Below are 10622 nucleotides of genomic sequence, written 5' to 3'. Positions count from 1 at the left end.
TAAGTCTGGGACTGCTCATTTCCAGCACTTCTTTTCAAAAAAAAAAAGAAAATATCTGGTATGAATGAGCACGAATCCAAGCAAGGATTGGAAAGAAGCCTCAGCCCGAGCAAAATTTGGATGCACGTCTTTTCCTCGCAGGCTGTGAGAAGCTCTGACTTATTGCCATTCTAATCTTATAGTTGGATGAGGAGAAGCATGTTTGTATGTGTTTAATTCCATAGACGTTTGAACATTCAGTCCATCTCAGCTGGTGTCATTTAAAGAGGAACAAATACAGTAGAAGAAGTGGTAATCTGAACAGTGAGAGGGGAATCTCGCTTCTGAGACAGATCGTTCTGAATTTAAGAGAACATGTGCATCTGCATCCTGTGTCCAAAGCCCAGGGATTTCATTTGGAATTGCACCACAGCGATTCTTCTTTCGAACACTTGTCGATAAAGGCTGCATGCACGCATACATGTCAGACTCTTTAAGTATTGCACTAAATCGAATGAAAGCTGACGCTGAAACGCGTGGTCTCACAGTATTGTTTGCATTCAAATCAGCAGACACCTTTAACAAGGCTGGGTAGCGTTACTGTTAAAAACTGCTTCATTTTTTTACTCTTATGTTGCAATCACATAAACACACCTATTAATTTCCTAGGACGTGACGGTCTTGCATGCGCACGTGTCTTTTGATGCACTGACTACCTTTGAAATCCAAAGACGGCCAAACTTTTTAGCTTGTACTACCTGAACTTTGTTCGTACGTAAAACCGTATACGTGAATGTGAAATTGCATTCACAGTATGTTGGGATAGACCTCTTTAACTTATGGTTTTTATCCTAATCGTGAATAACTTTGTAACTGTGTATTTTAAGAACTGTTGTAGCCATGAAATTATTGTTACTGTGTTTAACTTTGTCCAGTTAGAGTTTGTATACTGGTAGCATCTCCGTCCACACATAGCCATCGACAGGCTTGATTTAGACGTTTTCAATAGAGTTAGCCAAACTGAAAGCAAACTGCTGCTGATTTTCGACCTGAGGGCGTCCACGACATTCAAGCCTCATTGGTATTTATTGGGTAGCAAGTATTTATTTAGTCTTTATAGAAATATTGGCGTTTTCCATGGAAAAAAAAAAAACTAACATCCGCCAGAATTTGTTGCTTTATGTGCCAAATGAGCCTGTGGTAGTTTATTCAAATGCATTGCTTTTATGCCTTGCTGTGCAACTCTCTTTTTTGATTTATGTTATGAGTTCTGAGTCACTATAACTTTGTTTTAAATCAAATAGCCGATGGACAAGAGGGAAAAGAATCACAAATAAACCCAAAAGTTGTATTTTGTTATAAAGTGGCCATGTAACCGTAATGTAGAGCAAACAGTTCAAACAGCTGCAGCGCAGAGGCGAAAGTGAAGGCGGTTGTATTTTTATGTTTATATGTCCTTTAATTGTAGATCGACTGCTTTCGTCTGTTACCTTGGCCGCGGGCTGGGCTCGGCGCCCAGTCAAGGTTGACAGCTCATCAAGTTGAGGAAAAAGCATTGAGGATAGGATCCTGACAAGGCGAGATGGTGGTGGTGGGGGGGGGGGCAAGGAAGGGAGGCCCGGTGAAAACACCTCACAGGCTGCAGGGGAAAAGCTGCATATTGTAGCTTCAAATCGCTTTCACCTCCTTCTATTGGGTCATGAATCTTGCTGAGCACCTGAGGAACTGTCATCTTTTAATTTAATTTGAAAAACTGCAGTGAGGGTTGGTTAGGCTTTTATGTAAGGGCCGCTTTTTTTTTTCTTTTTTTGCAGAAAGAGAGGATTCCCCACCTTTCTCACTGTGAGGGGCGCCGGGCTGGGAAACATGAGACGTGGGTGGTCAGTTAGTGAAGCCATCAGTCGTAGGAGGTTACTAGTTATTGTAGTAGTCAGGTGGTGCTGGTGGTGGTTGGGGGGAGGAGGGGGCGAGGCGCTCAAGCAGCCAGAGTCCACGCCGCTGCATCGCCAACGGGGTGAACCTCAGCTGTTCTTCCCTTTGCTTCCTCCCTTCTTTCTCCCTCCTGACCTTCCTCCTCCTTCTTCCACCTCCTGTTCGTTTCATCCCTCTCTCTCCTTTAAACAGCCGGAGAGGAGCTGCTGCTGGTGGTGGTGAGGAGGGAGAAGGGGGGAGAGGGCCTGTCAGGAAAGGAGTGAAATGTGTGTATGTGTGTGTGTTTGTGTGTACAGCTTAGGGAGGGGTCGATATGATGAGGCTTCAGTGTTGTCGAGATGGATTAGCTGAATGACTTTGAGGGGTTTGTTCTCTTGTCTTTGAGCGCACAGCCAACTCACTGTACTCCCTTCCTCTCCCGCCCCGTCTTTCTCTCTGAATCTTCACGTCTCAGTCTCAGTCCCTATCCTTTTCTGCGTTTCTTTTTTTATATATACATAGATATATATGTATATAGAGCAGACCTCATTAACGATCCCTATTCAAACACAACTACGTGCCTCAAAACATGTCTTCCACTGGGATCGAAAGGCAAAACTGGACTAATTTTTCAATTTTTCCACTTCCGTCATCAGTTCATCAGTCTAGTCTAACTAACTGATGTACATTAGGATAATCATATCCAAGCTATGAAACCAGATGATAATTTTCTTCCATCTTGTGACAGTTGGTGTTGGTACTGTTGGTTATAACTTAATTAAAACCACATGTTACCTTTGGCTTTATTGTGAAATGACAATAAAACATTTTTACGTCTTTTGGAACTGAAAAAGTCAACAAGGATTGGTTCCCCTCACTGTAGAAATTCACTCACCGGGCAGTATATTAGGTACACCTGTTCAACTGCTTATTAATATAAGCGTCAAATCAGCGAATCACATGGCAACAATTCAGTGTATTTACACATGTAGACATGATCAAACCGACCTGCTGAAGTTTGAAACGAGCATCAGAATCAGTACGAAAGGTGATTAAGGTACTTTGGACATGGCATCGTTGTCTGAGTATTTCAGGAACTGCTGATTTTCACCACACATTCTGAAAAAAAGAAAATATCCAGTTAGAAGTCAGAGAAGAATCAGACTCCTTCAAGTTTATAGGAAGACAACAGTAATTCTAATAGCCACTTGTTACACAGGATGCAGAAGGGCATCTCTACACTACAGTAGCAGAGGACCACACCAGTGGCCACTCCTGTCAGCTAACAACAGTTAACTGAGGCTAAAATTCACAAAGAAGATGTGAAAAACATTGCCTGGTCTGAGAAGTCTCGATTTCTGCTGCAAAATATGGATGGTAGGGTCAAAATTTGGTCATTGGTCCACATCATGGATGTGCCTCCGACAAAACTGCACCAACTATGCCACGCTGTCATGTCAACATGGAGCAAAATCTCTGAAGAATGTTTCCAGGACCTTGTTGAATCATGAAGAATTAATAAAGATCCAGGTGCTAGCAATGACAGAGTTAGTGAATACATATAGGAACCAGTTAACAACTGAAAGCTGGCTGTCTAAAAGGACTAGCAGGGGATGGTTTCAAGCCATCAACCTCTGGGTTATGGGCCCAGCACGCTTCCGCTGCGCCACTCTGCTGAAAATCACTCCAGATGGGCCTCGAACCCACAATTCCTGGCTTAGGAGGCCTGTGCCTTTTAAATTAGGCCACTGGGGCTGCACACATGGAATCCCAACATGCTGCATTTTGTTCAGTGTACAGCTGGCTCATTGTGAACAACAGAATGGAGAAAATGTTTATTCAGCTCCTGAGCTGAGCTCTGAGCTCCACTTTGCTTGGGTGGTTTCAGTTGTCTGTGGAGACTCATGAAACCACACGAGGACCAGAGAGTAACTAAGATCTGGATTACTGGTTGTAGTTACATTAAACATTAAGTCCATATGCTGTAATATGCCTATATATACAATATATACCTAAAATAGAAGGAGCAAGAGTAATCAAGAGACAAAGAATAATATTTTTGAAGCTTTTTGGTTTCTATCATTTATGAGAAGGCTTCAGTTGCATGCAGGTTAAGAGTCTGTGTTTTCAACAAAAGAGGGAAAGCATTTGCCAGAATTCAATTTCAAGACAATCAGCTATTGTCTGTGTGTGCACAGTGTTCCTTTTTGTTAGTTTTTAAAAACTTTTACACAGTCATAAACAGTGGCCAGTGCATGTAACAGAAAGTCTTGGCTCATACATTCACTGGCAACACCAACAGTCCCAAAATTTTTGGCCGCCATCTCCAGAGGCTAAGTCAGCAGACTGGCCGACGTGTTGCCAGATTGCTGTATGGACTCAACTTACTTTCGTCTTTGTATTTGGAGCAATTTACAGCCTCTGCTTGAAGACGTTGTCCTCCCAAGTCTTCATCAGTCATATGACTTCATTCAGAGTGGGGTGGATTGATGGGTCAGCAAAACAGCTGCTTTTAACACAAAGCATTAAGTGTTTTTCTTTACTTGGAATAATTTCCAAGCTTTGACCATGTCTTTATTATAATAATGATGATGATAAAGATCTCCTAATCTTCACAAATCAGTCTTTTTTAACCAAAAGAACATCTTACTAAGACCTCAATGACACCAGCCAAGAGACCAGGAGGTGAAACTTGAAAACATGTGACGTGAACCAGAAATGAACAAATTCACTTTCAAAGTAAACGTTTCACTGCAATCAACACATTTCAGTTTGCGTTGCATATTTTCAAAACGTCGCAGCGATTAGCTGTTCTGCAAGACCCTGACCCCCAAAAATTTTTTAGGACCAGGTTCTCCACAAGCAACCCAGTCACGAGCAGCTTTCCTTCATCTGCCCGGGTGGGATTGTTATCAATGACCAATCAAAGATCCACAGCACTACACTATCACTGCTTCTAGCAGGACTGACACAGAGGTGTTGGGTCATAATCCCGCAGACAGTAGTGACCACTAAACCTGCAGTTCGTCTCTTAGTGAGCAGTGTGTCGTTACTATTGCAACAACACATCATCAGTAGGGTAAAACTAACCTGTCTCGTGTCGGTCATTATGGAAAGCTGTGTCTCAGGTGTTAGAGCAGGTCATCTACCAATTGGAAGGCAGATAGATGCCCTGGTCTGTGACTCCTCCCGTCCTGTCAAACTATCCTTGGGCAAGATACTGAACCTGGAGTTGCCTCAGATGCATCCATCAGAGTGGACTTCAGTATAGATAAATAAATGACTATGACTGTGTGAATGTGGGTTGGAGTAAAAAAAAGTACTTTGAGTCGTCAGCTAGAGTAGAAAAAAGCCCATTTACAGTTGAATTTTTCAACTTTCAGAACCACTTGGTGACTATTTGGCAAGTTTTTGTACTTCACAGTGTTTTTCATGCAAACTACCTACTAGCAACCGAAGCAGTGAAAGGTGGGGGTTTTTGTGCAGTACTGTTCCCTGCATTACCACTAGCATCTGCCAATAACTACTGATCAACCAGTCACCAAATACATGCTTTCCTTTGTTGCCAACCAGTGGGATCTAACCCAGAGTATTTCAGACATCCGCCATGAAAACATTCACGTCTAGCTTGAACGAACTCTGTATTTTGCCATTTAGTGTGGAAAAGGTAGATGTGGGTGACGCCGGAGATTTTCTTCCAATCCAGACACAAGTTAACACCAGATTTAAATGGGGTCTTAGATTACGATACTAAACCTTAATAACCTCATATTAATAATAGCCTTGACCTCATAATTGATGTCAAGACAATTTGATGGATACTCTCAATGCTGAAAAACATTTAGTCTTTATTATTACTCCATAGAAAATCAATTTCTTTTCAATTTCAGCACATTAGTCTTTATAACTCTTTGCCGCTTCTTGACCTGCAGCAGCAGTCTGAAGTGAGGGAAGTGATGTTTCTCTGAAGTGAGTTCAGGTTTGTGAATGTTCAGAGTCAGACAGCTTTTGTCTTTCCTCGCAACCTGCCGTTTCTATTATTTTCCCCTCTTTTAGATATTTTCTACTCCTTCCTCTTTGTTGTGTCTGTATTTCTCTTCCCCTGCCTCTCCTTTGCTCTCTCCTCCAGCACTTGTTCCCACCACCACCCCGCCCATCTCAGTGTGTGATTGATGCTGAGAGGTAGCATTAACACTTCTCATGCTGCTAGTACATGGAAGAAGGAGGAGGTGGCGTAATGTACGCGAACGATTGATTACCCTTACTGCTACCTTACTGATGACTTCTCCAAAGATGGCTCCCTTGGAATCGATAACCAGCGCTCCTTCTTTTCTTTCTTCTCTTTTTAACCCCATCCCCCCAAACTTACTCTATTCCCGCCTCAATGCTCTAAATCAGAGACAAGGAGCTCATGCAGCAATTATGAAGGAAAGGCACATTTGCATACGGAAAAATAATTAAAACAAACAAAGTGAGGCTGGGACCCCCTGGAGAGAGGAGCAGGGAGAAGGAGGAGGGAGGAGGAAGTGAATAATGTGGGCATGGAGAGAGGTTTAATTGCTCCACACCGAGGTTGTGCCATTTATCTTCAACTCTCTGGCTCTGCCGCTATTTCATTTGTCACCTCGGTACAGATGAGAGTTTACGTAGGTGTTCTCGGGATATCTGTTTCAAGGTAAGCGCGCAGACTCACACACACTCATAGACGCTTTGTGCTATCGCGCTTCTAGGAGACAGGTACGAATGCTCTGCTGTCAGTGTGGAAAGATGACTCAGAGCTCTCCAGAGTTAACTGCATCCTTTTCACACACACACACACTTTTTGTTATTGTAGTTTATAGGTCTATAAAGAGCCGTTACATAAAAGAGTCCAGTTTTCAGAGAGATGTTCAGCTCTTTTGCTGTCTGTCTCCCTCAGAAGCAGTCATTATGCTCCTAGAGCTTCCACGCCGACTACTTAGTTCCTCCTCTCGTTTGTACGGGCGTGCATGAGGACAATGTGTGCTTCTGTGCACGCCAGGTTTTATTTTTTTGTGCAAACGTTATGTGAGTTCCTGTCTTCATCTATTGCATATGCTTGTGTGTGCGTGTGTGGTGCTTTTGAGCAGACTCCCCGCTGACGCCGCGGGGTGCGAGTCGTCACGCACTGAGGGCCGTCCGCTACGTTGGAGCCAGAGTGGCAAAAACTCCATTTTCAGCAGAGTGTTTGAAGCCAGAGGATGAAAGTCCCTGCTCTCGCTCCCTCTCACTCACTCACTCACTCTCTCTCTCTCTCCTGAAGCCTCTGATGGACAACTCAATGGCCAGCCACTTCTTTAATTAAAGCCTCAGCCTGCTTTTTGTATTTATTTATTTATTTAATTCCTCAGATGAAACATTATTGACCTGATGGGTCTGTGAGCGGATATAGATGATATGAGTGGCATTGAACAGAGTCTGGTCTTTCAGCGTAGTGTTTACTGTATACTGTAGGTGCTTTAGCCAAGAGGCCTTTAAGGAGGCGTATCTTTCAAGTCTCACAATCAGGAAATGTTGAAGCAGCATCAACCGTAATGCCAGTCGGCTGCAAATGTCATTTTTGAGCTAATCACTATATTTGTACTTTAAATGGTATCTACTTATTTGAAGCTGCAGTACTGTGCAAGAGTCTTGAGCTGCAATATGCCCCTGTTCAACTGTTCGTTAACACATATGCCTAATCACTCAATCACATGGCAGCAGTTCAGTGTATTTAGGCATGTAGACATGGTCAAGATGACCTGCTGATGTTCAATCTAAGCATCAGAATGAGGAAGAAAGATGATTGTTCGTCTGAATGTTTCAGAAACTGCTGGTCTGCTGGGATTTCCTGTACACAACCATCTCTAGAGTTCAAGGAGGATCATCTGAAAAAGAGAATATACGCACTGAGCGGCAGTTCTCTGGCTGAAAATGTCTTGTTGATGTCAGAGGAGAATGGCCAGACTGCTTCAAGTTAACAGGAAGTCAAAAAACCACTCAAAACAACCAAGGAGTGCAGGAGAGCATCTGTGGTTTCACTATACTGGAAATATGTTTCCTGGACTGAAGAGTCTCAGTTTCCGCTGCAACATTCAGATGGCAGGGTCAGAATTTAGCGTGGATAACATGAAAGCATGGATACATCCTACCACATATCAATGGTTCAGACTGCTAGTGGTGTGTGTGTGTGTGTGTGTGTGTGTGTGATGGTGATCTCAAATTGCTTTCTTGAACATGATGCATTAATGACAGAAATCTGGCTGTATAAAAACATTAGCAGGGGATGGTTTCGATCCATCGACCTCTGGGTTATGGGCCCAGCACACTTCTGCTGCACATCACCCCAGATGGGACTCGAACCCACAATCCCTGGCTTAGGAGGCCAGTGCCTTATCCATTAGGCCACTGGGGCTGCACAAAGGGAGCCCAAACATGCTACATAATGTTCAGTGTACAGCTGATCCATTGTGACCTGCAGCAGAACGGAGAAAATGTCTATTCGGCTCCAGAGCTGTGCTCTGAGCTCCACTTTATTTGGATGTCGCTTCTGTTGTTTGTAGACACTCATGAAACGACACAAGGACCAGAGAGTAACTAAGATCTGGATCACTGTGTCTAGTTACATTATGCATTAAGGCTTTAGAGTCTTTGTAGCATCTTGCTAAATTTATGCGAAGAAGAATTAAGACAGCTGCAAGGCAAAAGCTGGTACAACCCTTTACTAGCAAGGTGTACCAATAAAAAGTCCAGTAAGTTTAGATTCAGTCTAAAAAACTTTCTAGACATGACCGCACACACATGCACACGAGAACACAACAATCTAACACAGCCACCAAATCTGCAGTGTGTGATGCTGTCATATCATCAACGACCAAAATCTCTGAGGAGTGTTTCCAGCACCTGTATTAGCAAGGTGTACCTAACAAAGATAGCCTGTACTGTAGGCACAAAGACCGTGTATTGTTGTTTAGTGCTTACATTACAGTCTTGTGTTTCTGTCCTATATAAATAAAACTAAATTGAACTGAACTGAATTAAAGTGACTGGTTTGGCGAATGTTTTCTGTTTTGGAATGGGGAAAAAACACCACAACATGAACACAAAGATCTGGGGTGGAAGTGGGTTGCAAAGTGGTTTGCAGATGTAGGACCAGCTGGAGGCAGGCTAAAGCATCTTGTTATCAGACAGGCTGTGTAGTAAATTCTCAGCTGAGCCACGGTGAGCTGATGCCAGCAGCTCACCGGATTGCAGATTTTACTTTTATTTCTGCCCGGTAACTGATGTTTTTGTTTGTTTATTTGTTTTTGTGAGGTCACGTGACTTGTTTTTACACCATGGTTCAGTTGTAATTGGCTGACATGTAGCTAAGGTGTCGGGTCCCGGGCACCTGTCTCAGGTGTTCTCAAAGGCTTGAAAACAGCATCTAGAAATATAGCAGAACAATGCATAGATACCTGGTAACACTTAAATATAAACACATACCATCAAATAAAACCGCGCTGCGTTTTTTCCGTCGCACACTGAAGCTAAACCTCTTGGTTTCTCAGCTCAACAACAGAATTAGCTGATTTAACCAAAGCCAGCATTAAACCCTACACGGCGAGAGTGAGCTTGCATGTTTTTTTCTTTCTTTTTCTTTTCCAGATATTTGTAGTCTGCATTAACATTCAGCCAAAGCAGCCTAGTTCACCCTCTGCAAGGAACTCAACATCATCCGAGCTGGCTGTAGCTGCGGGCGAAAACAACAAGGCTTTAAACGCACGCTGTCGAAGAAGAAACACTTTCAGTCTCTCAGAGCTCATTCTAATCGTGTGCTTCCTGTTTTTGTTGCTCTTTTTTTGCGTGTGTGTGTGTGTGTGTGTGTGTGTGTGTGCGCACGTGTGTGTGTGTGTAAATCCCTTGCTGTTTGTGTGCTGTGCTACACTGCTGGGTGCTCTCTGTGTCTGCACGTTGGATATCAGGCACCCAGGGATCCTCAGAAGCAAGCATTACCAGTTAATGCACCTCAGAAGAGAGCATCTGCACTTAAGACAATTGTAGCACAGATGGGTGTGTGAGTGTGTGTGTGTGTGAAAGACAAAGAGAAAAGAGAGGATGATGGGAAATAAAGGGAGAGAGAGCTTCCTGGGTCTTTGCGTAAAATACGATCTGCGTTTCATTCCCCTCTCAATCCAAATCCGTTTTCCTCACCTCTCTTCTGGGTTCAAAACATTTGAGGTTTATTTTCAGGACCTTGCAGTCTTACCTTTTTTTAACAACAAAGACAGCAGCAAACACACACACACACACTTCCTGGCTATCTAATTTTTGTAGAACCGGCTGTGTCTTCAAGGCAGGCTCACATTTGTACTATCAGTCCCACCGATTCGCTCCAGAAGCCCGAAGTAGAGAAACCACTTTGATGGCGCAGGTGTTAAAAAGCATGCTTTTGAAAAGCTTCTGGTTTGGAGAAATCTGAAGAGATGATCTGAAAACGCACACTGTTTTTCAAAGATCAACACAGAAGGTCACAGTTCTGGCATTGGCCATCTTGAGCAATGGGCTGGATGTGACTGACAAACCACGGATGCTCATGCTGTAGTTACCTGTTAGTTGGTTAATTATCTTTATTGGGTTGATTTATATCAGAAGAACCTTCTCCTTAAAGAGCAGCATTTTTTAGGCAGTGAACATTATCCTGTAAGATATGGTCTTTACCTAACTTATGCGCGAGGCGGCTGTCGGGATGTGAC

The 10622-nt window shown here is 43.2% G+C and overlaps 1 non-coding gene across 1 annotated transcript; it reads right to left on the bottom strand.

The window, feature by feature from the left end:
* Window positions 1-8229: 8229 nt before the first annotated feature.
* Window positions 8230-8302, bottom strand: trnar-ccu (transfer RNA arginine (anticodon CCU)). Its single transcript has one exon. It is a non-coding gene; the product is annotated as a tRNA-Arg (tRNA).
* Window positions 8303-10622: the final 2320 nt, after the last annotated feature.

This window comes from Oreochromis niloticus, linkage group LG23 (genome assembly GCF_001858045.2).
Source record: "Oreochromis niloticus isolate F11D_XX linkage group LG23, O_niloticus_UMD_NMBU, whole genome shotgun sequence".
Classification (NCBI taxonomy): domain Eukaryota; kingdom Metazoa; phylum Chordata; class Actinopteri; order Cichliformes; family Cichlidae; genus Oreochromis; species Oreochromis niloticus.
Note: the sequence above shows the minus strand (reverse complement) of the source record. Positions and strands in the feature narration are given on the sequence as shown.